The 24,420-nt window shown below is 42.7% G+C and overlaps 1 long non-coding RNA gene across 1 annotated transcript in view; it reads right to left on the bottom strand.

Moving 5' to 3' along the window:
• Positions 1-6,424: 6,424 nt before the first annotated feature.
• LOC106731725 (uncharacterized) overlaps positions 6,425-24,420 on the bottom strand; it is a 74,917-nt gene continuing 56,921 nt past the window's right edge. The window contains exons 3-4 of the long non-coding RNA XR_003088616.2: positions 12,138-12,268; positions 6,425-10,840 (exon numbers count right to left, since the gene is read on the bottom strand). This is a non-coding gene — a long non-coding RNA (uncharacterized LOC106731725). The remainder of the gene's footprint in view (positions 10,841-12,137; positions 12,269-24,420) is intronic.

The raw sequence follows: 24,420 nt of genomic DNA, 5'->3' as shown, positions 1-24,420 counted from the left end.
TGGATTTGGGTCACAAATTAATTACAGTAAACAAAATACCATTTCATCTGCTGACTATCTAACACATCTAAACAAAGCAGGGGCAAACTGTATTTACAAAGACACATCCGGCATATCTCTCCCATTCCACCTAGCTGTAATGGAGGCATTCCTTTGCAGCCTGCTCAAACTGGTAAATATGATATACGGTCAAATATATTGTCTTAGGCAATTAGAGAGATCCCTAAAAGACATGCTAAAGCAAGCCTTGGTCTTTTCACCATTTAGAATCTATTTCAGTAGCACAAAAGGAAAAATAAAGGCCTCTATTTCTGATAGTTGGCAATATCCCTCAGATCCTGAAGTCTGCCCTAGGGCCTTGCGGAATCTGGTGCAATGTAATCTGCTAGTTTGAAAAATGAAACAGAGGAGACTGATGTAATAGTTCTATCACACATCTCAGTGTACTGTACATTAATATTTATGTGCAGGGAGTCTATACTGCACTGAATTGCAGCTCCATTGACTTCCTGTCACAAGGTGGCTGGCCTCAGTAAATGAAGTAGGTACAGCTCCCCTATAACCGTGCATGTCTATCCATGTGGCCAGTTAGGAGATGATGAAGCACCTTGGGCTTATAAAAGGTCAGGGAGAGACCAGTGAGTCCCAGTTAGAATAGCGTTTGTCAAATCTCTGGGGAAAACTGCAGAGTACGCCACAGGCACTCCTGGGGAAGATGCAGGAATGGGATAGTACACTGGGACCTTATGAGAAGACAGCAGATATACAGGAGGAGTTTCCTGGCTAGCATCCCAGAGCCTGGGCCAGAGGGCCAAAGATAGGAGGAACAACAGCAGGAGGAATTGCTCAGTGGCTCTAAGCTGGAGAGCTGGGGCCAAGGGATGAGGGAGGGTTGAAGATGGGGGACTAGCAGAAAAACTGCTGACATAACCATGGCTAGAGAGCTGGACCTGGAGGAACTTTGAGAGGGAGCCGGGTGAGTAAGAGACACTCCATCGGTAGCCATGATCCCAGCAGACAGGCTGTGGGGGTTCCTGCTGGGAAGAGTGGGGTTGCCCCACAGTTGGAAGGCTTGCGATGGTTGTCCTGGAACAAGGACAGGAGAGATCTGTGCTGGAGAGCCAGGGTAGGGTAAAAGATGCCAGCGCTGTATAGTGCATGTATTAAGACTATGCTGAAGGGACTCTGGAATATGATTATGTAATTTCTGTTATGATTTATATGCATGGAACTGTTGTAGTAAATAAACTCTGTGAGGGCTGACCTTATACTTCGGAAGATTCTGTGGACTAATTCTGGCAGCTCCGAAAACTGCAGTGGACATGTCTTTCATGCTGTAAACAGCTGTAGGAGGGTGCTCTGGATGAGGTGACCCTGTGACACTTCCCAATTTTCTGTAATAATTTGGCCTGGTATTTACCAGTGGGTTATTTACACCATTGGCTCTCAATACTTCCAGACTACTCTACTGCTTTCAGGAGTGTGATTTGCCTTGCATACCTCAAATTTCATTTCACTTAAAAAGTACCTGCTTACGGGATCAGATATAAAAATACAAAAGTGTCACAGCACACTTTTACTGAAAATTTGCTCACTTTCTCATTTTACCATATAATTTATAAAATAAATCAATTGGATTATAAATATTGTATTTACATTTCAGTTTTTATTATTTAGTGCAGGATAAACAAGTCAGTGTCTGTGTGAAATTTTAGTTTGTACTGATTTCACTAGTGCTTTTTATGCAGCCTATTGTAAAACTAGACAAATATTTAGATGAGTTGATGTACTGTGAAGACCTCTGTGTATCCCTAAGGGGACGTGTACCCATGTTTGAGAACCACTGATTTTACACTATCTATGGGTACGTCTACACGGCAGCATTATTTCGGAATAACTGAGGTTATTTCAAAATAACAAAATGCGCATCTACACAGCAAGCCATTATTTTGCAATAATGCCAAGTAGGAGGACCTCTTACTCCTGTAACCCTCATTTCATGAGAAGTGAGTAAAGTTGAAGGAAGAGTGTTCTTCCTTCAACTTCCTGCTGTGTACATAGCACCAAAAGCTGAAGTAAGCTATGTTGGCTTCTACTACACAATTGACGTAGCTGATGTTGCGTATCTTAATTTGACTTTTTCCCTGCTGTGTTGAAGTGCCCTATTTGATTATCTATAACTATAAACAATATTGTTCCCTTCAGTCCAAAATATGCTGAGGCCACAGTCTTGCAAACACTTGCACATATGCTTGAGTTCAGTGGGCTTAAAGGTAAGTATATCCATACATATAGCAGAAGGGCCTTACTATGTCAATAGGGGATGGACTATTTCTGTTTGTTTGGGAAGAAGCCTGCTCAGAATCCAAATGGAACTTTTAAAACTGGAATGTCTTTATCCACAATGAAAATCTTCGCTTTGAAGCAAACCATGCTTTTGAAGTTCTGCCTTCGGTTCCATATGTGGAACTCCCAGTGGTGTCCAGGCATGGTGAATTAACTGAGGACGGTCAGCCTCATCCAAGCCCATGTAAGCCAATGGAATAATTCCCACTGACTACCGTGGACACTGGATTGGGTCCTACAAGGCTCAAAGAGATCATTATAAAGAATTGCTCTATAACAGTGGACCAAAAGCGTTAAAAGGCAAAATTCTTCTCTGACATGTGCATTGATATCTGCTTATCCAGGCTACTGATCATATAGTTCTGTGTATTCTACACAGAATTATCAGTGTCATCAATATGTGAAATGAGTGCATGAATTGTGAATAGAAATTCCACTAAGGACATGTTATCTTTCTTTCTTTCTTTCTTTCTTTCTTTCTTTCTTTCTTTCTTTCTTTCTTTCTTTCTTTCTTTCTTTCTTTCTTTCTTTCTTTCTTTCTTTCTTTCTTTCTTTCTTTCTTTCTTTCTTTCTTTCAAAAAATACTCAAAAACCTATACTTTGGAGTCAGACAGCACTCAGAATAAAGCCTTGTTTAATGTAATGCTTGCAGGGTTATTTGTTTTATGTTGAAGGTGTACATCAATATGTTGTAGTTGATTGAGGAAATGTGTCATAGGCCGTGTCCAGACTCAGGGGTTCTTTCGAAAAAAGTAGCCTTTTTTTGAAAGAACTTCCCCTGCGTCCAGACTCAAGCTGCGTTCTTTCGAAATTATTTCGAAAGAACGTGGCTTTTCTTTCGATGGCGGTAAACCTCAATTTACGAGGAAGAACGCCTTCCTTCGAAAGTTCCTCTTTCGAAAGAAGGCGTTCTTCAATGTAAAGAGGCCGTCTTCGAAAGAGAGCATCCAGACTCGCTGGGTGCTCTCTTTCGAAAAAGCGGATTTCTCTTTCGAAAGATCCGCCTGCAGTCTAGACGCGATCTTTCGAAAGAGGCTCTTTCGAAAGATGCTTTCAAAAGAGCCTCTTTCGAAAGAAGCCTGCAGTCTAGACATAGCCATAGTGAATTCAGAGTTTTTCTTCCAGAACACCTTTTTGTGTTGGCAAACATAACATTTAAATGTGCCTTCTCTCATAAAGTTTTCTTTGTCTTGGATCATGCATATACAACATTACAAATAAATTCACTGAGAAAAAATAATTATTGATTGATTCAGTGCTAGGCTATGTCTAGACTGCAGGCTTCTTTCGAAAGAGGCTCTTTCGAAAGCATCTTTCGAAAGAGCATCTTTCGAAAGATCGCGTCTAGACTGCAGGCGGATCTTTCGAAAGAGAAATCCGCTTTTTCGAAAGAGAGCACCCAGCGAGTCTGGATGATCTCTTTCGAAGACAGCCTCTTTACATTGAAGAACGCCTTCCTTCGAAAGAGGAACTTTCGAAGGAAGGCGTTCTTCCTCGTGAAACGAGGTTTACCGCCATCGAAAGAAAAGCCGCGTTCTTTCGAAATAATTTCGAAAGAACGCGGCTTGAGTCTGGACGCAGGGGAAGTTTTTTCGGGAAAAGGCTACTTTTCCCGAAAAAACCCCTGAGTCTGGACACGGCCCTAGAATAAGAAAAATGTGGGGATTGGAAGGGACCACAAGGTCATTGAATTCATCCCACTCCCCCTGATGTGAAGCTGGTTCAAGTATACCTTAAATATTCATTGAAGCTAATGGACTCTTTCCATTGGTGTCAATGGTCCCCACTAGGCACTAAAATCATAAAAGGGTGTGTGTGTGTCTGATTCACTCTTTTTCATCTTCAGAAATACAGCACATTAATTGTCTAAAGGCTTGTTTTTAATCTTTATTTATCATGCTATTTGGGCCACCTTGCTGATATTTGTAGTACCATCCAGTCTTAAATTGTGTGTGACCCAAATTAATTATACAAATCCTGAACATGGGTATAGTTTGGAAGGGAATGGGGGAATGTTGCCCCCACCCTAGATGGCAAGCCTTAAGCAAGTGTGAATTTTGCCCCCACCTGCGGCCCCATTGGCCTGACTGGCACTGATCCTCTAAATCAGTGGTCTCCAACTTTTTTAAGCACAAGATCAGTTTTTTAATGTAAGAGGAATCCAAGATATACCTCAAACCCAAATACCCTTGCCCCGCCTCTTTTGTGCCTCTTCTCCGAGGCCTCGTCCCTGCTCATTCCATCCTCCCTCCCTCCCCCATCCTCTCTCAGTTTCACTAGGCTGGTGCAGAGGGTTGTGGTGCAGGCTCTGGTCTTGGATTAAGGGATTGAGAGTGTGAGGGGCTCTGAGCTGAGCTTGTGGCAGACAGTTGGGGTACTGGAGGGGGTTCCAGGTGCAGGGTCTGGGGGTATATCTAAACTGCAGAGTTTTTCAGAAAAATGTCTGTTTTTCTGAAAAACTTCACTTATGTCCACACTACAACCTCATTCTTTTGAGAAAAAAAAAATCAAAAGAACAGAGGGGTTATTCCAACATTGGTAAACCTCTTTCTATGAGGAAGAAGCCTTTTTCCAAAAGAGTTCTTTCAGAAAAAGGCATGTGAGAAGGGAAGTTCTTTCGAAAGAAGAGGAAAGAGCAAATAGCACAGCTGCCCTGGTGGTTACTTTGCCCATAGTAATCACAGCTTAAATGCGAGATCACGTCCATTCAGTGTGGACGCTATCTTTCGAAAAAGCAGATCGCTTTTTCAATGTGCTTTGTCTGTGTGTACATGCTCTTTCGGAAGACATTTTTCAGAATCTCTCTTCTGGAAAAACTTCTTCCGAAAGAATCCTGCAGTCTAGACGTAGCCTGGAAGCGCATGTGGAAGCAGGGGTGCTCAGGAATAGGGCAGGGGTTTGGGGTGCAGGAGGGGATCCATGACTGGGGTAGGGTTTCAGGATGTGGGCTCCAACTGAGCCCTACTTAGCTCAGGTGACTCCTGGGTGATGGCACAGTGGGCCTAAAGCAGGCTCACTCCTGCCCTGGCCCTGCATCACTCCCAAAAGCAGCTAACAACTCCCTCCATCTCAAGCCCTGTTGTGCCCCCTGCTCTGTTCTGTGCAGATAAGATACAAAGGGGGAGGGGGCACCCTGATGTCAGCACTCCCCTTCCCTCCCCTGCCCTGCCCAGCAAGCTGGGGAATCCCGAGAGGAACAACTCCAAGGCAAAGGGCAGGAGGTGCGAAGCGGTCAGGAAAGGGGCAGCTGAAATGCCAGCACTTAATAGCCTCTTGGCGAAACCAGTCAGGATCACCTGTCAGAGGCTCCAAGATCTACCAGTAGATCCTAATCTACTGGTTGGTGACCACTGCTCTAAATATAGAAGTCGAACTATGCTTATGCTTACTAATGCAAAACTCCCAAAGAGTGTAATGGGAGTTTTGTCTTAGGATGGCAAGACCAGACTCATAGTAGTTTCTGAAAGATGGGGCAACCCACAATTACTGGAACTGCAAAGTAGCTCCATGTTAAGTATACCAAACTTGCTTCAGCATTGCTTCATTGTCTGTTGATAATGATGCACTTAACTCAGATCACTGGTTATATAACATGCTACAAATAAAGAGCTTTGGAAAAACATACATTCCAAGTGTGAAATTTTGGCCCCATTGATTTTGATGATGAAGCTCTCAGGAAAACAAAGCTCTCTGTGTTGTAAAATCTTTTGAGTCCTTTTGCAGTCAAAACTTCCCTTGTATTTAATCAAATTTAAACGCATGAAATGGTCTGCAAGATCAGGCCCTTAAAATTTTGCTGTTCCTGAAAAGATTAGTATCTATAGACCCAGTATTCCAAAATCCAGCATATCTATATTCTAGCTTGTCAGCATGTAAGACCTTTTATCCAAAACATGTTGAATGATCTTTCCAAATCTGAAGTGAAATGTTACTTTTATCTAAATTGCTTTTCCCACTCTACCTTGAACTTCATGTATTTGAGTACACAGATATAAATTCCCAGATAAATTAATGCATTGGAGAGAGTTCTAATTTTTTTGTTAAGTCTTAAGGCTGTGCATGGTTTGCCTGTGTTTTTATTGTAATTTAATTATTTAATTTAAAATGCAATTACTGTTGAAATTCCACTTTCTTCACATATATAAAGGGAAAAACGCCAGTTTTATGGAATTGTTTTTCCAGTGGTGATAGAGAACTGAGTACAACTATGACCACATATATACATGATCTTACGCAAGTAGTGTGTTAGCCTTTAGAATCAATCCTTACTAGTGAAATTATAGAAGCTTGGATGGTCAACAGACTCCAAAGAAGATAATTACAACTTTATCAGGCTGTGCTCAAGTAAATACAATCGCTGCCTGAACCCGGTAATAAATTGCATTGATCACATAGGTTACCGAATCTCTTATTGGTATCAAACAAAAGACATTATATTTTGACAGTGGTCCCTCCTTTGTCAGCTTCTGGAATTGTTGTACTGTGCTACTTTGAATGACTCATTTAATAAATGTGTGTACATTTTAAAGATGAATATTATTACAATCCATGTAAAATATTTGGACCATTTTAGAACATTTAATTTTAAAGAGCAACTTCAATTAGGTAATATTTCTTAACTACAATCATGATAATATTATCAATATTTGTTTGTTGCAAGGCTTTTGCTAAGTACACCAATCATACAAGAGTGTCATATGCAATATTATGTGATCAGTTACTGCGAGTTTGGCAGGAGCAGTGAAGAGAACAGTCTAGGGGTGAAATCCAGGCATTGGAGTCAATGGGAGTTTTCCATGTTTATTTTATTAAGGTGCCATTCCTTTGTAGACTTGGGTTCATTAACATTGTTGTGCTTGTGCAAGGAGATATAGATTAAGTGAACAATCTTAGTTTTTAATCTGATAGCATATTATTGATCTTGTCACACAGGACTAGTACTCAGAACACAGTTATGTGTGGCTAAAATATTATGTGATTATATGTATTATATAACAGTAGGCCTGGCTTAACATAGTTTCTTGCTTCATTTCTTAGTGAGCATAATTGGGCAAATGAATGGACAGTTAAGTTGTAAATATTAATTGGTAAACAGGCTGCGTTAGCTAAAATAAGGTGCAGCACCTGGATGCTAGGGAATATGGATCAGATAAATATAGAATGTAAAGATCAGATTCCAGGTGAACAGGAATTGATTACTGCAAAGTAATCAAGCCAGTTCAAAAATGTGTAGTCTAATGCACAGCAAATGCAGTCTGACATGTAAATAAAGGAAGAAGTTCTCTGTGTAATTTTGGATGTGTGCGGTATGCCATATCCTATACTCAAGTCTGATCAACTCACAATGGCTACGTCTACATTAGCAAGATTTTGTGCAAATACTTTTAACGCAAGAGTTTTTGCATTAAAGGATTTGCGCAAGAGAACGTCTACACTGTCATGTGCTTTTGCGCAAAAGCATCCATGCCAGTGTAGACGCTACCTTGCACAAGAACGCTCCAATGGCCATTTTAGCCATCGGGCTTTCTTGCGCAAGAAATTCATGTTGCCTGTCTACACTGGCCTCTTGCACAAGAACAGTTGCGCAAGAGGGCTTATTCCTGAGCGGGAGCATCATAGTTCTTGCACAAGAAGCACTGATTTCACACATTAGAACGTCAGTGTTCTTGCGCAAGAACTCCCCACCAGTGTAGACAGGCAGCATATTTTTGCGCAAAAGCAACTGCTTTTGCACAAAATCATGACAATGTAGACACAGCCCATAGGTTTGCTGTATTGCAATGAAGGAAACCTGAATGATAAAATCTAGAATTAAACAGTGTATTGGATCTCAGAAGTGAACAAAATGTTCTGGATAAATCAAATGGTAACATTTGGGAGGAAATCTCAACAGCAACATTATTCATTTCAAACAACAAATTGGAATTAAAAGGGAAGTTATAGCAACCCCCCCACTATTTAGCATGTGTAACTGTTCAGTACATATTTTCCATATCTGGCACCACACATACTATGAGAGGGCCCCTTAAGCCTTATATAGAAGGAAAGCTGTCCAACTATCTCAGTCTTTAATAAAGGGACATATTTCTTCAACTGCATTCCCTTGCTATGCCTTTCTCGTGTGAGGGTTACAGGTACAGATGAGGGGAGTCTCAATCCTCATTCAATGAGACTGACAGTTGACTTGCATAATATACCACACCCAAAGCTTCCTGAGTTTATTTAGGCTATCAGTTTTTTAACCAGGAATTGGAAAAGCCACAATGCACAGAGGGTACCTGCAAAAGTTGAGACATAAACATGCATAACACAAGAAACTATAATGTTCTGGCTGCTGAGGCGATGCTGCAAACCCATGCTCTGCAATTTTGGTATCATGGGGAGAATTGCTTCCTAACCCCAAAATGCCATTGAACTCACTAGAAAAAAAATATCCAGCACTAAATACATTAAGTAAATCACAGGGTGGAAGGAACAGTGGTTGTCAGATATGGTAGTCAGTGTAACAGATTCTCAAATTTCATTGTGATGATAAAATTTACTACAAAAGCCTGAGCCCTGTTATCTACGGGTACAGCTAGACTACAAGTTTTTGTCGGAAAAAGGTATGCAAAATGGATTCCACATTCTGCGTACCTTTTTCCTATTCTTTTGTTGGAACAGGCTTTTCCAATATTTGGCCCATCTAGACTGGAACCAAATGTCAGAAAAAACCCTCTTTTGGATACCTCCTTCTTCCTCTGAGAATGAGGAATACAGGGGCTTCTGAAAGAGAGCGTTTTCTTTTCCACAAAAAAAAGCGGAAGAGCAAACACATTCCCTGGACGCAGTGGAATTTTATCAGGATATTGGAGGTATCCTGAAACCCCCCACAGTCTACCCATACCCTAGGGCTGAAGCCCTTCAGTTTCAACTTTGTTCCAGGACTCTAGGTCTCAGGCTTCAGCTTCAGCCCTGTACAATGGGGCTCGAGCTTGCGCTTCCTCAGTATGTCTCACACCAGTCCTGATGACCTTATTACAACTGACTTTGGGGGTCCCAAATTAGTTTGAGAACTGCCGATTTAGGAGAACAAAGAAATCCCTGAAGTAATGAGAAGTCCACTTCTTTGGTTGTTGGACACTCCTGCCCCACAACAGCCAATCAGAGGCTGCTGGGCATTCACACATCTTCCACCATGACAAGGTGAACAAGAATGTAGAGCAAGGGAGGAGAACCTCCAGATTCTCAACATCCTTGACCAAAGCCCCACTTATGTCTGGCTGACCAGCTTGCACTCCTATCCCTAAGAGCAAGGCGGGTGTTTTTTGTTGCCCTTTACCATTCAGAATAACATTTTTTGCCAAGATCTCCATTTTGTAGCCTCATGTTAAACTGTAAAATGTATATTTCCATGGTTTTCATTACCACATCATTTATTGGAAGACTAAAATTTATCTCTTTACATGACCCGTCACCATGGTATCAGTATGTTATTAATCACTAGGATGTCTCATATTAATTCTCCTATTTTGACTTGTGCTCTTCCTGTTCACAGGCTGTGGGCCTGCTAGTCTTGAAGTGAACTTTGGTGAGAGCAGGATCATACTCTTTATTGCTTCCCTTATTTTTTATGACTTTTCTCAGTTCACTAAGTCTCCATGATAGTTTCCACATTCATATCTGGTTTCCCCCCCACAGTTTGTATGTGGTAGTATGTATACTTACCAACATGTTGGCAGAGAACCAACAGATGGAAAATGTTTAAAGTGAGCATGTGGCTAGTTTTGAGCATTGTCATTAAAACAACTGGCTTTCCCATCCAGAGCTCAGTATTGATAAACACAGCACAGACTGATATGCATCTAATATTTCCGTTCCTTCTTAAAACAGAAAATCAGATCTTCATTTCCTGGTATTTATGCCTAGTCAACAATGGATATTTTGAAGCAATGGATTGTGAGTGTTGAATGTTTCAATGTATCTTTTTCTGAGTTTCTTAGCTATTTCTTAACTAATTTGGCTCCCACTTTTAAAGGAGCAACGTACCACATCAACTATCTTAGCTGGCTTCAATAAAGAGTGTTTGGAATTCAAAATAAACTGTCCCACGGGGTATGCTTGCTAACAAATTTCCACTAATTGACATTAAACTGGTTAATTTCCATATAATAAGTGTTGACTGATTCAAGGGCTTGACTCAACTGACTAAGAGTTTCCTTACAATGCTCACATACAGGCAACCTGTTTGGAACGCAAGAGTGCAATATTTAAGATCTTGCCAAATTTCAAAGATTCTGGGACTTAGAACAGTGTTTTTAATCTTTAGCTCTTTTGGCTACTAATTATGTGGCAGAGGTATAAACTGGGTTTTGCAAATCATTATTTCCATTAGAAAGGTGTTGGAAGCAATTCCACTGAGGATTTCCCTCCTATTTTTGCAGCTGTTACTCCCGAGGGAGGAGGCCATTGCGGTCCTGGCTGAAGCATGGGCTTCTGTTCTGTTTCCACAGCACTTGGAAGAAAAACAAAATAGGACTAATGAAAAACACACACGGGAAATGCTTTATTATTTCATCATCCTCACCTACTGAGATCTGGCACCACTCTGTGTTTAGGAAGAACTCCTCCCGCCCTCTCACTCTCTCAGAGCATGGTTATATAAGGCCGACACTCTGTCATTTCCTGTCAGATCATTTAAGAGGAATTTGCTCTTATTTCCTCCCAGCCTCATCCTGGCCTCAGCATTGGCTACATGCCCCAACACCCATGCTGTGTTTACTTAACCACATGGAGTGCTGGGCAGGCTATGCTAGAAGTTCTGGGGCACCATACAGCCATGTTAGTGAGACATTGCAAAACTTACCCTTCTGTTCTAGAATTTATATCTCTGTAAGGAAAACACTCAGGGTCCAAAACAAACTTATCCACAGTTTACTCAGATTCGTTGTTGGTGGGTTTAATCTTATACACAAAATTCTGACAAAAAGGTCATTCAGCCAAAAACAGACTTCACTGGATTTTAGGCATATCAACAAAGCTCCTCAAGATATGCATCTTTTTCTTGACAATTATAGCTGATCAAACATGGATAATATGTGTTAAACATATCTATACATTTTTGGATTCAAACAGCGTTACTGACCAATTAATCTGACCATTTAAAAAACCAAATAAAATTAGATATTTAAATAGCCTGAAATTAAATTGTAGAAATACTTAAAAACCCGATGAATTTATAAAAATAAACCAACTGGCAATGGGACATTTATACTTAACAAATGAGGTTATTCAGTGCTTAGAGTGGTCACAGTTGGGTGCCTTAAAAAAAGATTTAAGTTACTAATAATCTTCATACTAAGATTTATGGTAAGGGAAGGAAAAAGGTAAATTATCTGACTGAGGAGTCATTTCTTCCTTGTCTGGAAGTACAGGATTTGTTTAAAAGCTGTTAGGAAAAGTCCAATTAAAATAATTTCTGTCAGAAAGCTAGGATATATGTAGCTCCGGCCCCAGTTCAGTGGTCTTCATCTGGAATGACAAATCTTTACTTAATTGGTACTTAATATGGTTGTGTGGGATTGGTGGTTCTCCAGGATAAAAGAAGATGGGAAATAGAAATCTCTTGCTGAGACTTAAAACAGTGGAAATTAGATTAATAAGTACTTCCCTCTGAAGTATATAAATCAGCAGTCATGATTTTCAACATGGCTTATGAAATACTAGGTAATTAATGCATTTTATGAGATCTTTTAAATGGCAGTTAAACACAAACACCTATCTTCAATGGAGAAAGAGAAACTAATTCCTACCATTCCATTTGTTCATTCAGTGTGTAGAGAGGGTCTCGAGCAGTAAGATCATGTAATCATTGCACATCTATGAGAGTCTGTACTTCTATTGCCTGGAGACTTCCTAGTGGATCTGTGACACCAGTTGAGATCTGAAAAAATTATAGTTGCCCTATTGATATCGTTTTTACATTAATTTATTTTACTTTATCGCTTTTAATAAAATGCATTTAAACATAATAGATTCAAACAAGAAAATAGCATACATCATTTCCATTGGCAAAGTATAGGTTTTTTAAATATAATAAGATAGCAACAGAATTTTTAGAAATCATCAGTGGTCATTATAAATACTTAAAACTGATATTAGAAAAAGTTTTGATAGCCAAAATAAGAACACACCATAAATTCTAACATAGGTGGAACCTCTCTAGTCTGGCACTTTTTGGTCTGGCAACATCCGTGGTCCAGCATGATTTTAGTTAGCTGGATGTCCACTTATTGTGGGTGTGGGTCAGTTTCCTGCAGTCCCATATTGTGTGTTTACAGCCACCAGTCTTGGCTCTTAGTGTTCTGTGCTGTTATTTTGCTGTAATTTACCTCTAAATGTCTGCTAAGAGCCCAGTAAGCAGTAGAATTGTTGGTAATGCTCCTAGACAATAATGACTTCCTGTGGTTTGGCAAATTCTCTGGTTCGGCACCTGTCAGGTCTTGAAGGTGCCAGACTAGAGAGTTTCAACTGTAGTATCAGAGGCATGTCTCTCTGTGTTTAAATATTTGCTGCCAATGTAATATTACAGCATCATTATACATGTACAGGACTGGATTCTGCTATCTTTAATCACACTGAGTAGTACTTACCAATAAAACTTCCTATTTAAATGAATGGACCAGCAACTCGACCTGAATAAGAGTTGCAGAGTCTGACCCATAGCAACTACTGATGAATCAGGTCATATAGTCTTCCTCCTACTGTACTAGTACTTTATCCAGTTTCAGATGTCCTAAGAGATGGGACCCTGCATCACTTACCATGGAGAGTTTATTACACAGTTTAATTGATCTCATTGTCGGAGTGTTTTTCTTGATATTCATCCTAAGCTTTTTATCTTATTTCTTATTATATTTACTCTGATGCTCTATTATTTAATTTCATACCACTGTTAGTCCCACTCATTTAGGCAAGCTATATATATGGAGCACTCTTGGTCTTTCTTCATATTTCAGTCCTTCTGGGTTCTCCTAGTAATTAAGGTCAATCAAAAATATTTTGTGTTTTCAGTGAATTTGTTTGTTTTTGAATTGAAAAATTCAATTCCACAGAAAACTGAATGCAAGTATAACATGTTATTGCTGGATAACATTGAGCAAATAACTTATAACCCATTTTTTATTGGATGTAGTAAGCCTCTTTTTCTGATCATGGCAAATCCCTTAGTTGACAGTGATTGTCTTGAATGTATTCAACAACTCTTTTTACCTCAATGACCTGATCGAGAACAACTTTGCTGAGAGTACTCACTACTTGATAGTCAAAATCTTAGCTAAGTGGCTTACTTGTGATTTGGCAGATAAGCCCTATCAGTCTTGCCCTCTTTGTATTTATGCCAAAATCATCATGGTCCTAGAGGAGAATCTTAAAATAAAGCAAAATAGGTGATTTATTGCCAGACAGTTATCTCAGTCATCTGCGCCTGTAATAGAGTGTCTAATCTCTGAATGGATGAATGTGCAAGGCGAAGGGGAGAAGAATTTATTACTGGAGTATAGAGGTACCTGAAGGGATTTGCACCTCCTCACAACTTCATCTTGTACTGAGATTGGTACAAGCCATGAGAGAAGTTTCCTGGAAACAAAGTGCAGTCTACACAGGGGTTTAGATTGGTATAAATACGTCATCTAGGAGTGTGGATTTTGCATACCCCCTGAGTGACCTAATTATACCAATATAGGTCCATAGCATAGACTAGACCTCAGATAAGTATTTGAAACACTACATGACCAAAGCTAAAGATCAGATTTTTTTTTTAAATATTTGCTCAGTGTTGATAGTATGCTAAGTACCAGGAAACAGAGTTCCTATTCTGAAAAGCTTCCAAATAACTATGATCTAACTTCTTTCTGGCATTTCGTCCATTATGCCTCTTAGCAGCCAAATTCTGATGCATATTATTTTCTTTGGGTATGTCTACACTGCAAAGTTATTTCAAAATAACAGCCATTACTGCAAAATAACTTTACTAGTGTCTACACAGCCAAACCGCTATTTTGAAATTAATTTGAAATAGCGGAGTGCTTATTTCGAATTTGGTAAACCTCATTCCACGAGGAATAATGCCAAATTTGAAATAGCTATTTCGAAATAAGTGCTGTGCTCCAGCCTTCCCAGGGTGCTCTCCAGACTCAACCAAGAACACTCCTCTCCCTCCCCCCTCCCCAGAGCCCTTAAAGGGATTGACTCTGGCCAGAGCGCCTGTGCCAGCTCCAGGCCTGCCAGCCCAGAGCCAGCAGTCACTGCCCCTGACCAGTGGCCCCAAAACATGAGCCAGCAAGCCACTGGCAGCCAGACCCTCCACCGCTCCCCAGGAGCAGGCTGCCAGCTCCCAGGAGTCTGCCAGGGCCCAGAGAAGACGGGGTCCAGGGTGGAGATCATGGATCTTATTCAGGTTTGGGAGGGATGCCCCCAATGTCCATGATTTCCTCACTAGATGGAGGAACATGGCTGTCTATGATAGGATAGCTGCCAGCCTGGCCACCAAAGGCCACATGTGAACCCAGGAGCAGGTTTGCATGAAAATCAAGTTGGTCCAGCGAGACCCCCAATTCTGAGCCCTGAGCTTCTCCTCCCCCTTCTTCCCCTTGCTTCCCCCTTCCAGCTCCCTCCTCCCAGGTTTTCCCCTCTCCAATCCCACCCTCTCTTCTCCCCTTTCCCACCTCCTTTCCCCAGTCTCACCAGAGTTTTATTCCCCCCTCCCCCCAGTTTTGTTAAATAAAGAGAGTTTGTGTTCATGAAAATTCGTGTATTTTATTTTACATCAGGAAGGAGGGTTACAGAGGGGTAAGTGGAAGGACGTGAGGGAGCAATGAGGCACAAGCCTCCAGTGGGGCAGACCAGGGAGGCTGTTAGTGCTCCTCAGGGTGGAAGCTCTCCTGCAGGGCCTCCTGGATACTGACAGCTCCCCACCATGGACATCCCAGATGGCAGCCTGCAGAAAGTGCAGCCAGGTTCGCAGCAACACATCCAAGAGAAGCACCAGAGTGCCTGGGGCAGCTCTGGCTCCATGTTGCAGAGTGCTGTGGTGTCCCGAGTGAGGGCAACCAGAACACGCAGAGACAAAATGTTTTGCTGTCCCTCAGCGAGGTAGACAAGCAAGCAGGGAAAGCTGAGAACTGGCTGTCCGGGGGCGGGGAGGGGTCCCTTTAAGCACAGGCCTCAGATAGCCTCAGACAGGAGCCACACAAAGAACTCCTGATCTGATGCCCTGCCGGACCTGGTTCCAGCTGGCCTTAAATTTGATTCGGTGTCCACTCAGTTTGGACGCGCTATTTCGAAATAGCAAAATGCTATTTCGAAATGCATTTTGTGTGTAGACGCATTATTTCGAAATAACTTATTTCTGATTAACTATTTCAAAATAACGCTGTTGTGTAGACATACCCTTTGAGAAAAGTGATTCGTGGCAATGTTTGTTAAGCATTCCAAATTCACTATACCAGAATATGTGCACATACATTGTGATGACTCATGTTATTTAGGAATCAGTTTTGCACTCTGTCTAGTTGAGGCTTGGTGGTGCTATGCTTTAAACAGAGTAGTATTCAATCTTGTTACACCAGTATAAGATAGAATCAAGCCTTGTAGGAAGTCTGGTTATGCACATTTTATATGTTGGCTATAAAGACATTACAATACTTCAAATTTAATGCAAAATAAGATCCATTTGATTACTTTCAAATAGGAGAATGCTATATGTACAGTAAAAGTATATTGCTTCAACAAACTTGTATAGGGACTTGTTTTCATTAATTCTGCCTTGAATACAATTTAAAATAGTTTTCTTTTTTGTCTTCCTGCCCTTAACTATTCCTCTTCAGTGTGAAAATTCCACTGCCTACATTTGATGTCTTCATCACACTGGAATGCTTTTAAACTTAATGAAGAGTTGCTATAAATCAGTACATTTCATTCTGCTTTCTGTCATCTACACATATATATTTTCTTTGGCATTAATCCCCTCAGAGATTCTTATAAAACAGTAGCACAAGTTAGAAGTAATTGTTATTAACTTATAAAAGTACAATGCTGGCTTCAGACTTGATAGTTATCATGCTTTCTCTGAAATACCAGTTTGATATTGCCAAATTATTAATTCTTAGATATTACAAGTAAAACAGCATAGGATAGATTATGTCATTTAGTCCAGCCCTGCTTTGAGATGATGAAGCCCATCGGACTTCTCATTGTACATAAAATTAAACATGATCATGAGTGTTTGCAGAATTGAGACCTTAGATTTTAAGCTATTTAGGACAGGGACTACAGGCAGTCCCCGACTTACGTGGATCCGACTTATGTCGGATCCGCACTTACGAACGGGGCTTTCTCGCCCCGGAAGTCGGGGCGAGAAAGCCCCGTTCGTAAGCTGCTCCGGTGCCCCTGGTCTGCTGGAGACCGTCTCCAGCAGACCAGGGGCACCGGGCGGGTTCCCGCGCTTCTGAGGCTTTGCCAGAGCAAAGCCTCAGAGGCGCGGGGAACCGCCGCTGCTGCCGCTTCAATCTGGGTGCCTGTGGTCTGCTGGGGACGGTCCCCAGCAGACCACAGGCACCCAGATTGAAGCGGCAGCAGCGGCGGTTCCCCGCACCTCTGAGGCTTTGCTCTGGCAAAGCCTCAGAGGTGCGGGCCCCCCCCCCCCCCCCCGCGGCTGCGGCTTCAGTCCGGGAGCCTGTGGTCTGCTGGGGATGGTCCCCAGCAGACCACAGGCACCCAGATTGAAGCGGCAGCGGCGGCGGGGTCCCTCGCCTCTGAGGCTTTGCCAGAGCAAAGCCTCAGAGGCTCTGCTCCCCGTGTCCCTGGTCTGCTGGGGAGGGGGGGGCAGCTAGTGTGCTCCCCCCTCCCCCCAGCAGACCAGGCTTTTGTTTTGGACTCTGGGGCAGAGCAGCTGGGGCGCTGCCGATTGGTCCTGCAGCGCCCGCTCTGGGCACTACTGGACCAACCCGGCAGCACCCCAGCTGCTCTGCCCCAGGTCCTGATTCAGCCGCTGCTGGTCAGTTTCAGCAGCGGCTGAATCAGGACGCCTGGGGCAGAGCAGATGGGGTGCTGCTAGGTTGGTCCAGTAGCACCCAGGAGCGGCGCTACTGGAGCAACCCAGCAGCACCCCAGCTGCTCTGCCCCAGGCGTCCCCAAGTCAGCTTCTGCTGAAACTGACCAGCGCTGACTACAGGAAGCCCCAGGCAGAGTTGCTCTGCCCCGGGCTTCCTGGAATCAGCTGCTGATCAGTTTCAGCAGCAGCTGACTTGGGGACGCCTGGGGTTCTTAAGTTGATTCTGTATGTAAGTCAGAACTGGCGGTCAGTTTCAGCAGTGTCTGAATCTGGACGCCAGTTCCGACTTACATACAGATTCAACTTAAGAACAAACCTACAGTCCCTATCTTGTACGTAACCCGGGGATTGCCTGTATGTCTAACTTTGTGCTTTTGTTCAACAGCTAACATAATGCATCCTGATTGAGGGCTCTGGGTACTACTTTAATATGGGTATGTCTACACTACAAAGTTAGTTCGAACTAACGGACGTTAGTTCGAACTAACTTTCATAGGCGCTACACTAGCGCTCCGTTAGTTCGAATTTAATTCGAACTAACGGAGCACTGAGTTCGAACTAGGTAATCCTCATTCCACGAGGATTAAGCCTAGTTTGAATTTACTAATCTGAATTAAGGGCTGTGTAGCCCCTTAATTCGAACTAGTGGGAGGCTAGCCCTCCCCAGCTTTCCCTGGTGGCCACTCTGGCCAACACCAGGGAAACTCGTCTGCCCATCTCCCGGCCCCAGACCCCTTAAAGGGGCACGGGCTGGCTACGGTGCCCGTGCCAGGTGCAAGCCTGCCAGCACCCAGCCAGCAGACCCTGCACCTGGCACGGATCGAGCCACCCACCCGATGCCCCCCAGCCCTCCCCCTCTTCCCGGGACCAGGCTGGCGGCTCCCAGGAGCTTGCCCGGGACCGCAAGACGCGGGCACCCGCCTGGGCTAGTGCGGACATTGTGGACCTCATCCACGATCTCCGCACTAGGCACAGGAAAGTGGCCAGCGAGCTGCCAGCCTGGCCACCCAGGAGCAGGAGTGCATGAAAATCAAGGTGGTCCACTGAGACCCCCGACCCTGAGCCCTGAGCTTACAATGGCCGTCCTGGGTCAGACCAAAGGTCTATCTAGCCCAGTAGCCTATCTGCCGACAGCAGCCAACCCTAGGGACCCTGGAGGGGATGGACCGAAGACAGTGACCAAGCCATTTGTCTCGTGCCATCCCTCTCCAGCCTTCCACAAACCTTGGGCAGGGACACCTACCCCCTGGCTAATAGCACTCCATGGACCCAACCTCCATGACTTGATCTCACTTCCCTTTAAACTCTGTTCTAGTTGTAGCCTTCACAGCCTCCTGCAGCAAGGAGTTCCACAGGTTGACTCTTTGCTTTGTGAAGAACAACTTTCTGTTACTAGTTTGAAACCTGCTACCCATTCCTTTCCTTTGGTGTCCTCTAGTCCTTCTTTATGGGAACTTTTCTGTATGCACCCTCTCCACCCAACTCCTGCTTTTAGAGACCTCTATCCTGTCCCCCCTTCGTCTCCTCTTTTCTAAGCTGAAAAGTCCCAGTCTCTTTAGCCTCTCTTCATATGGGACCTGTTCCCAACCCCTGATCATTTTAGTTGCCCTACCCTCTCCCAGCCTCTCTCTTCCCCTCTCCCACCTCCTTTTCACTGTCTGTCCGGGGTGGGGGTCGGGACCCTTTAAGCACAGCCCTCGGCTAGCCTGAGACAGCATCTCCACGCTCTAAGTCCTCCTCTGATGCCCTGCTGGCACTGCTTCCGGCCATCCTTAAGCCTGGTTCAGGGTCCACTTAATGTGGACATGCTAGTTCGAATTTGTTAGTCTAGATCCGTTAGTTCAAATTAGCTTAGTTCGAATTAACTAATTCGAACTAAGTTAGTTCGAATTAATGTTGTAGTGTAGACATACCCATACTAATTGTAATCATACATCTCAAACAGACTTTGTCAAAATTTCTGCTATATCTTAGTTCCACGCAAGCAGCAATATTTTCTCTAGATATTTTAGTACTTACCCATCTGTGAACACACAGAATAGGAGGTACAGATGGGAGTGAACCAAACCAGGAAGTGATGAAATACACTAAGAATTTAAAAATAAAACACACACTCATCTCATTGGCATAATTTGAACCTCCTGATCAGTTTAATTTGGGATAAAAATTAGGGCCGTCAATGAACATCACAATTAAAAAAATTAATCACAATTAATTACACAATTACACAATAGAATATCAATTGGAATGTATTAAATATTTTTTATATTTTTCTACATTTTCAAATATATTGACTTCTATTACAAGACAGAATACAAAACATATAGTGCTCACTTTATATTTTGATTACAAATACTTGCATTGTAAAAATGATCAATAAATAGTATTTTTCAAATCATCTCATACAAGTACTATAGTACAGTCTCTTTATCGTGAAAATGTAACTTACAAATGTAGATTGTTTTTATTACAAAACTGCACTCTGAAAAAAAACAGTGTAAAACTTTATACCCTACAAGTCCACTAAGTTCTGCTTTTTGTTCAGCCAATTGTTAAGACAAACAAGTTTGTTCACATTTACAAGAGATAAAGCTTCCTGCTTCTTATTGACAATGTCACCTGAAAGTAGGAACAGATGTTCACTTGGCACTCTTGTAGCTAGTATTGCAAGGCATTTACATGCCAGATATGCTAAACATATGCATGCCCCTTCATGCTTTGGCCACCATTCCAGAGGACATGCTTCCATGTTGATGAGTCTTGTAAAAAAAATGTGTGAATTAAATTTGTGACAGAACTCTTTGAGAGAGAATTGTATGTCTCCTGTCCAGTTTCATCCACATTCTGCCATATATTTAATGTTATAACAGTCTTGGATGATGACCTAGCATGTGTTTGTTTTAAGAACACTTTCATAGCAGATTTGACCAAAAAAAGGTACCAATGAGAGATTTATAAAAATTGCTACAGCTCTCAACCCAAGATTTAAGAATCAGAAGTGTTGTCCAAAATCTGAGAGGGATGAAGCATAGTACATGTATTAACAGGCTTTACAAAAAAAAATCAACTTTCTGCTGTTGGCAACAGACTCAGATAATGAAAATGAACGTCAGCCCACTCTGGTTTGGATCATTATTGAGCAGAACCTGTAATCAGCAGGAAGGGAGGCATGTGCTTTGGAATGGTAGTTTAAGCATGAAGGGACACATGTATCTATAGCACATTCGGCACATAAATATCTTGCAACACTGGCTACAACAGTGCCGTGTAAATGTCTGTTTTTATTTTCAGGTGACATTGTAAACAAGAAGTGGGCAGCACCATGTCCTGCAAATTATAACCAAACTCTTTTGTCTGATCGACTGAACAAGAAGTAGGACTGTCTGGACTTGTTGGCTCTAAAGTTTTACATTGTTTTATTTTTGAATCCAGTTATTTTTGTATATAATTCTACATTTGTAAGTTAATATGTCATGATAAAGAGATGGCATTATAATATCTGCATTAGGTGAACTGAAAAATATTATTTTGTTTTTATAGTGCAAGTATATGTAATAAAAATAAAGTGAGTAATCTACACTTTATATTCAGTGTTGTATTTGAAATCAATATATTTGAAAATGTAGAACACATCCCAAAATATTTAAATAAATGGTATTATGTTATTGTTTAACAGTGATTAATCGTGATTATTTTTTTAATTGCTTAACAGCCCTAATAAAAATTCAGGTGAACTCTTGTACTATCAGCGCTACTTTGCCCACCTCTCCTCCTGGTGACAAAATTATATCTTAGTCTAAAATGATTAAATAATGCTCTTCTGTGACACTGATAGTCACTGGCTATGAGGGTTTACTCCCATGTCTAAATAACAATAGTAACCTATTAAGTAAAAGTGAAAACAGTGAAGAATGATCCCATACACTTCTTCATTTCTCTTTTCAACCTGTTTTATTATATCCTTTGGTGAAAGGAGACTGAATATGCGCTTTTTACAAATAAGAGTCTATTTTGTAAACATTTGTAATGTGCAGAGCCTGTGCAAAGTATAAGCAGACTAAACAATTGCTTAGGGCCCTGAGAAGCTCTAGGGGGGCCCCCTATTAATTATTATAATGTGGTGTTTGTGTGGGCAAAATATTCTTGCATGGGGCCCCTGATGGGCTAACACCAGCAGTGATTATGTGATGTGATGTCTGACGTCTTGATGATCTGAAATTGTAAGTCTACTAGGGGGCAGTGCCCCTTGCTTGCTACACTCACCAACCCCCATCTGTGGGGGTAAGCAGTCCTAGCCTCTTGTCCCCCCTGCCAGCAGCCAGGGAGAGCCGGGGCCACACCAGCCCCAGCCTCTCAGGTCCCCCTGCCAGCCACTGAGGGCTGGCAGTCGCACCAGCCCAAGCCTCTCAGTCCCTCACCTCTCCAGCTGCTGAGGCTATGACAGTCCCTGGGTAGGTAAACCCGGCTCTCACCCCAGCCAGCCAGCCACAGGGGAGGGCCAGGGATGTGCCAGACCTGGCCTACCACTTCTCCCCACCCCCGGCTGCTGGGGAGGGGAGAGGAGGGCTGGGGCCTGTGCCAGACCGAACCACCAGGGAGGGTCAGGTCCATGCCAGACCCGGCCTATTAGCCCCTCCTGGATGCCAGGAAGGGGAGGGCCAGGGGCCATGCCAGCCCTGTCCCCTCAGCCTTACCCCCCTCCTCCCCAATCGCATCCAGCTCTGGCTGCCAGAGGGCCAAGGCTGGGCCAGCGGGCAGCAGGGGCAAGGCCAGCAGCTCCTTGCTATGCTTAGGGTTGCCAGATGGTTTCAACAAAAATACTGGACACACTTGATATTGCATCACAATCTACATTACATCTTATTTAGAAAATATCGGACATTTTAATTTTCTCAATTTGTTTCCCCAAACAGAAAGCTCAAATACTAGACTGTCCTGTTCAAAACCAGACATCTGGCAACTCTAGCTACGCTCAGGGCCTCAATGCTCCAGGACCCAGTGGGGAACCGCTGCCTCTGAATGCCTCGGGCCACAGCCAGGAGTGTTCCAGCCTCAACTCTCCTACCCCCTCCAAGAGCAGCACACCAGCTGCTTCCTGTGGGGCAGAGAGGAGAGGAGAAAGCCATGAGACTCCATACTGGAGAAGCAAAAAGGAGGTGGAATCTTCCCAGGTCAGGCTGCCAGGCAGATTTGCCAGTCCCTGAACAGGGAGGCCATGCAAGGGCAGAGGCTGTGGGACACGGTGACATGATGATGTCACTCTGTTATCCCACAGGAAAAACTTTTTTATATAGATAGACAGATAGATTTATTAACCTATGTTCCACAAGAGTCTAAGGGTACGTCTAAACTACATGGCTCCGTCGACGGAGCCATGTAGATTTGTTGTTTTGGCAAAGTCAAATGAAGCCGCGATTTAAATGATCGCGGCTTCATTTAAATTTACATGGCTGCCGCGCTGAGCCAACAAACAGCTGATCAGCTGTTTGTCCACTCAGCGCGCTAGTCTGGACGCTCCCCTGCCGACATCAAAGCCCTTTGTCGGCAGCCCCGGTAAACCTCATCCCACGAGGAATAACAGGGCTGCCGACAAAGGGCTTTGATGTCAGCAGGGGAGCGTCCAGACTAGCGTGCTGAGCGGACAAACAGCTGATCAGCTGTTTGTCTGCTCAGCACGGCAGCCATGTAAATTTAAATGAAGCTGCGATCATTTAAATCGCGGCTTCATTTGACTTTGCCTATGTGTCTAATCTACATGCCTCTGACGACAGAAGCATGTAGTCTAGACACAGCCTAAGATATTAAACTCTAAAGTCATCACATTTTTTGTCTATTATAGCTAATTTAGGTCATATTTAGAGATGTTTTGTTTTTACTTGTCTCTTCTCTGAGTCCTGGACTCGAGCTAACTCAGGCACCTAACTTTTAGGTAGATAATACAATAAATAGTTCCAATAAGCATTTTAAAACTAATAATAAAACATTTCTAAAATAGCTATTCTGCAGTGTAATATTTACATACAAAATGTTTGATGGCATAAACAGAATTAAAGTATTATTGGCACTTTGGGATGATCTGCACGAGAGCTTGAACTGGGGGATAAGGAGTGAGGTAAAGCTGCGATTTATTAGTACTCTGACAGACTCTACCCACATGAGTTAACAAAGGGTATGTCTATACTACAGGGTTTTTTTTTAAAAAGTGACCTTTTTTTGAAAAAACTTCACCTGCGTCTAGACTGCTGCCGCGTTCTTTTGAAAGTCAATTGAAAGAACGTGGCAGTTTTTTCAACTGCGGAAAACCTCATTTTACGAGGAATAATGCCGTTTTTCGAAAGTGCCCTTTCAAAAAAAGGCACTATGTAATGCAAACTGTGCTTTTTGAAAGAGAGCATCCAGACTGCCTAGGTGTTCTCTTTCGAAAAAGCGGCTTGCTTTTCCGAAAGTACTGGTTGTAGTCTAGATGCTCTTTTTCAAAAGAGGCTTGCAGTCTAGATGTAGCCAAAATGAGCATGTAGCATAGGTGGTAGAACTAGGAGTGCAAGAAGGGGTGGGGTGGGTTGGGGAGGTGGTGCTGTTGCATCCTTTGGGTTGAAGTGGTTTCCATTATATATATAGGCTATACAGTTTTGGTTCAGTGTCTCTCAGCATCACCTTTATACAATTTTTTTCAGTACTCCTGCCAATGCAGGTGTTAATCAGACAGTGTCCACTTGGCTTCCTCTCATTTGGATCAGATGCACCTTTGGACAGGCCAGATTAAGATACAGGTCTAGATCCTGGTCTTTCAGATTTGTGTGATGATCTCAGAATCTAAGTTCATTTTAAAATATTTTAGCCCTCGTGGTATTGAAGAGTCTCAAAATGAGACCTAGGTGTAATGAATATATCAACGTCTGCCTGACTCTGCTAACAGCCTCCAGCAGAAGGCAAGGAGTAAGAACATGTCTTCATATCCACAACAAGAGCATTCTTCAGTGGAG

Source organism: Pelodiscus sinensis, chromosome 7 (assembly GCF_049634645.1).
Source record: "Pelodiscus sinensis isolate JC-2024 chromosome 7, ASM4963464v1, whole genome shotgun sequence".
Taxonomy (NCBI): domain Eukaryota; kingdom Metazoa; phylum Chordata; order Testudines; family Trionychidae; genus Pelodiscus; species Pelodiscus sinensis.
This window is presented reverse-complemented; position numbering and strand designations above follow the sequence as displayed.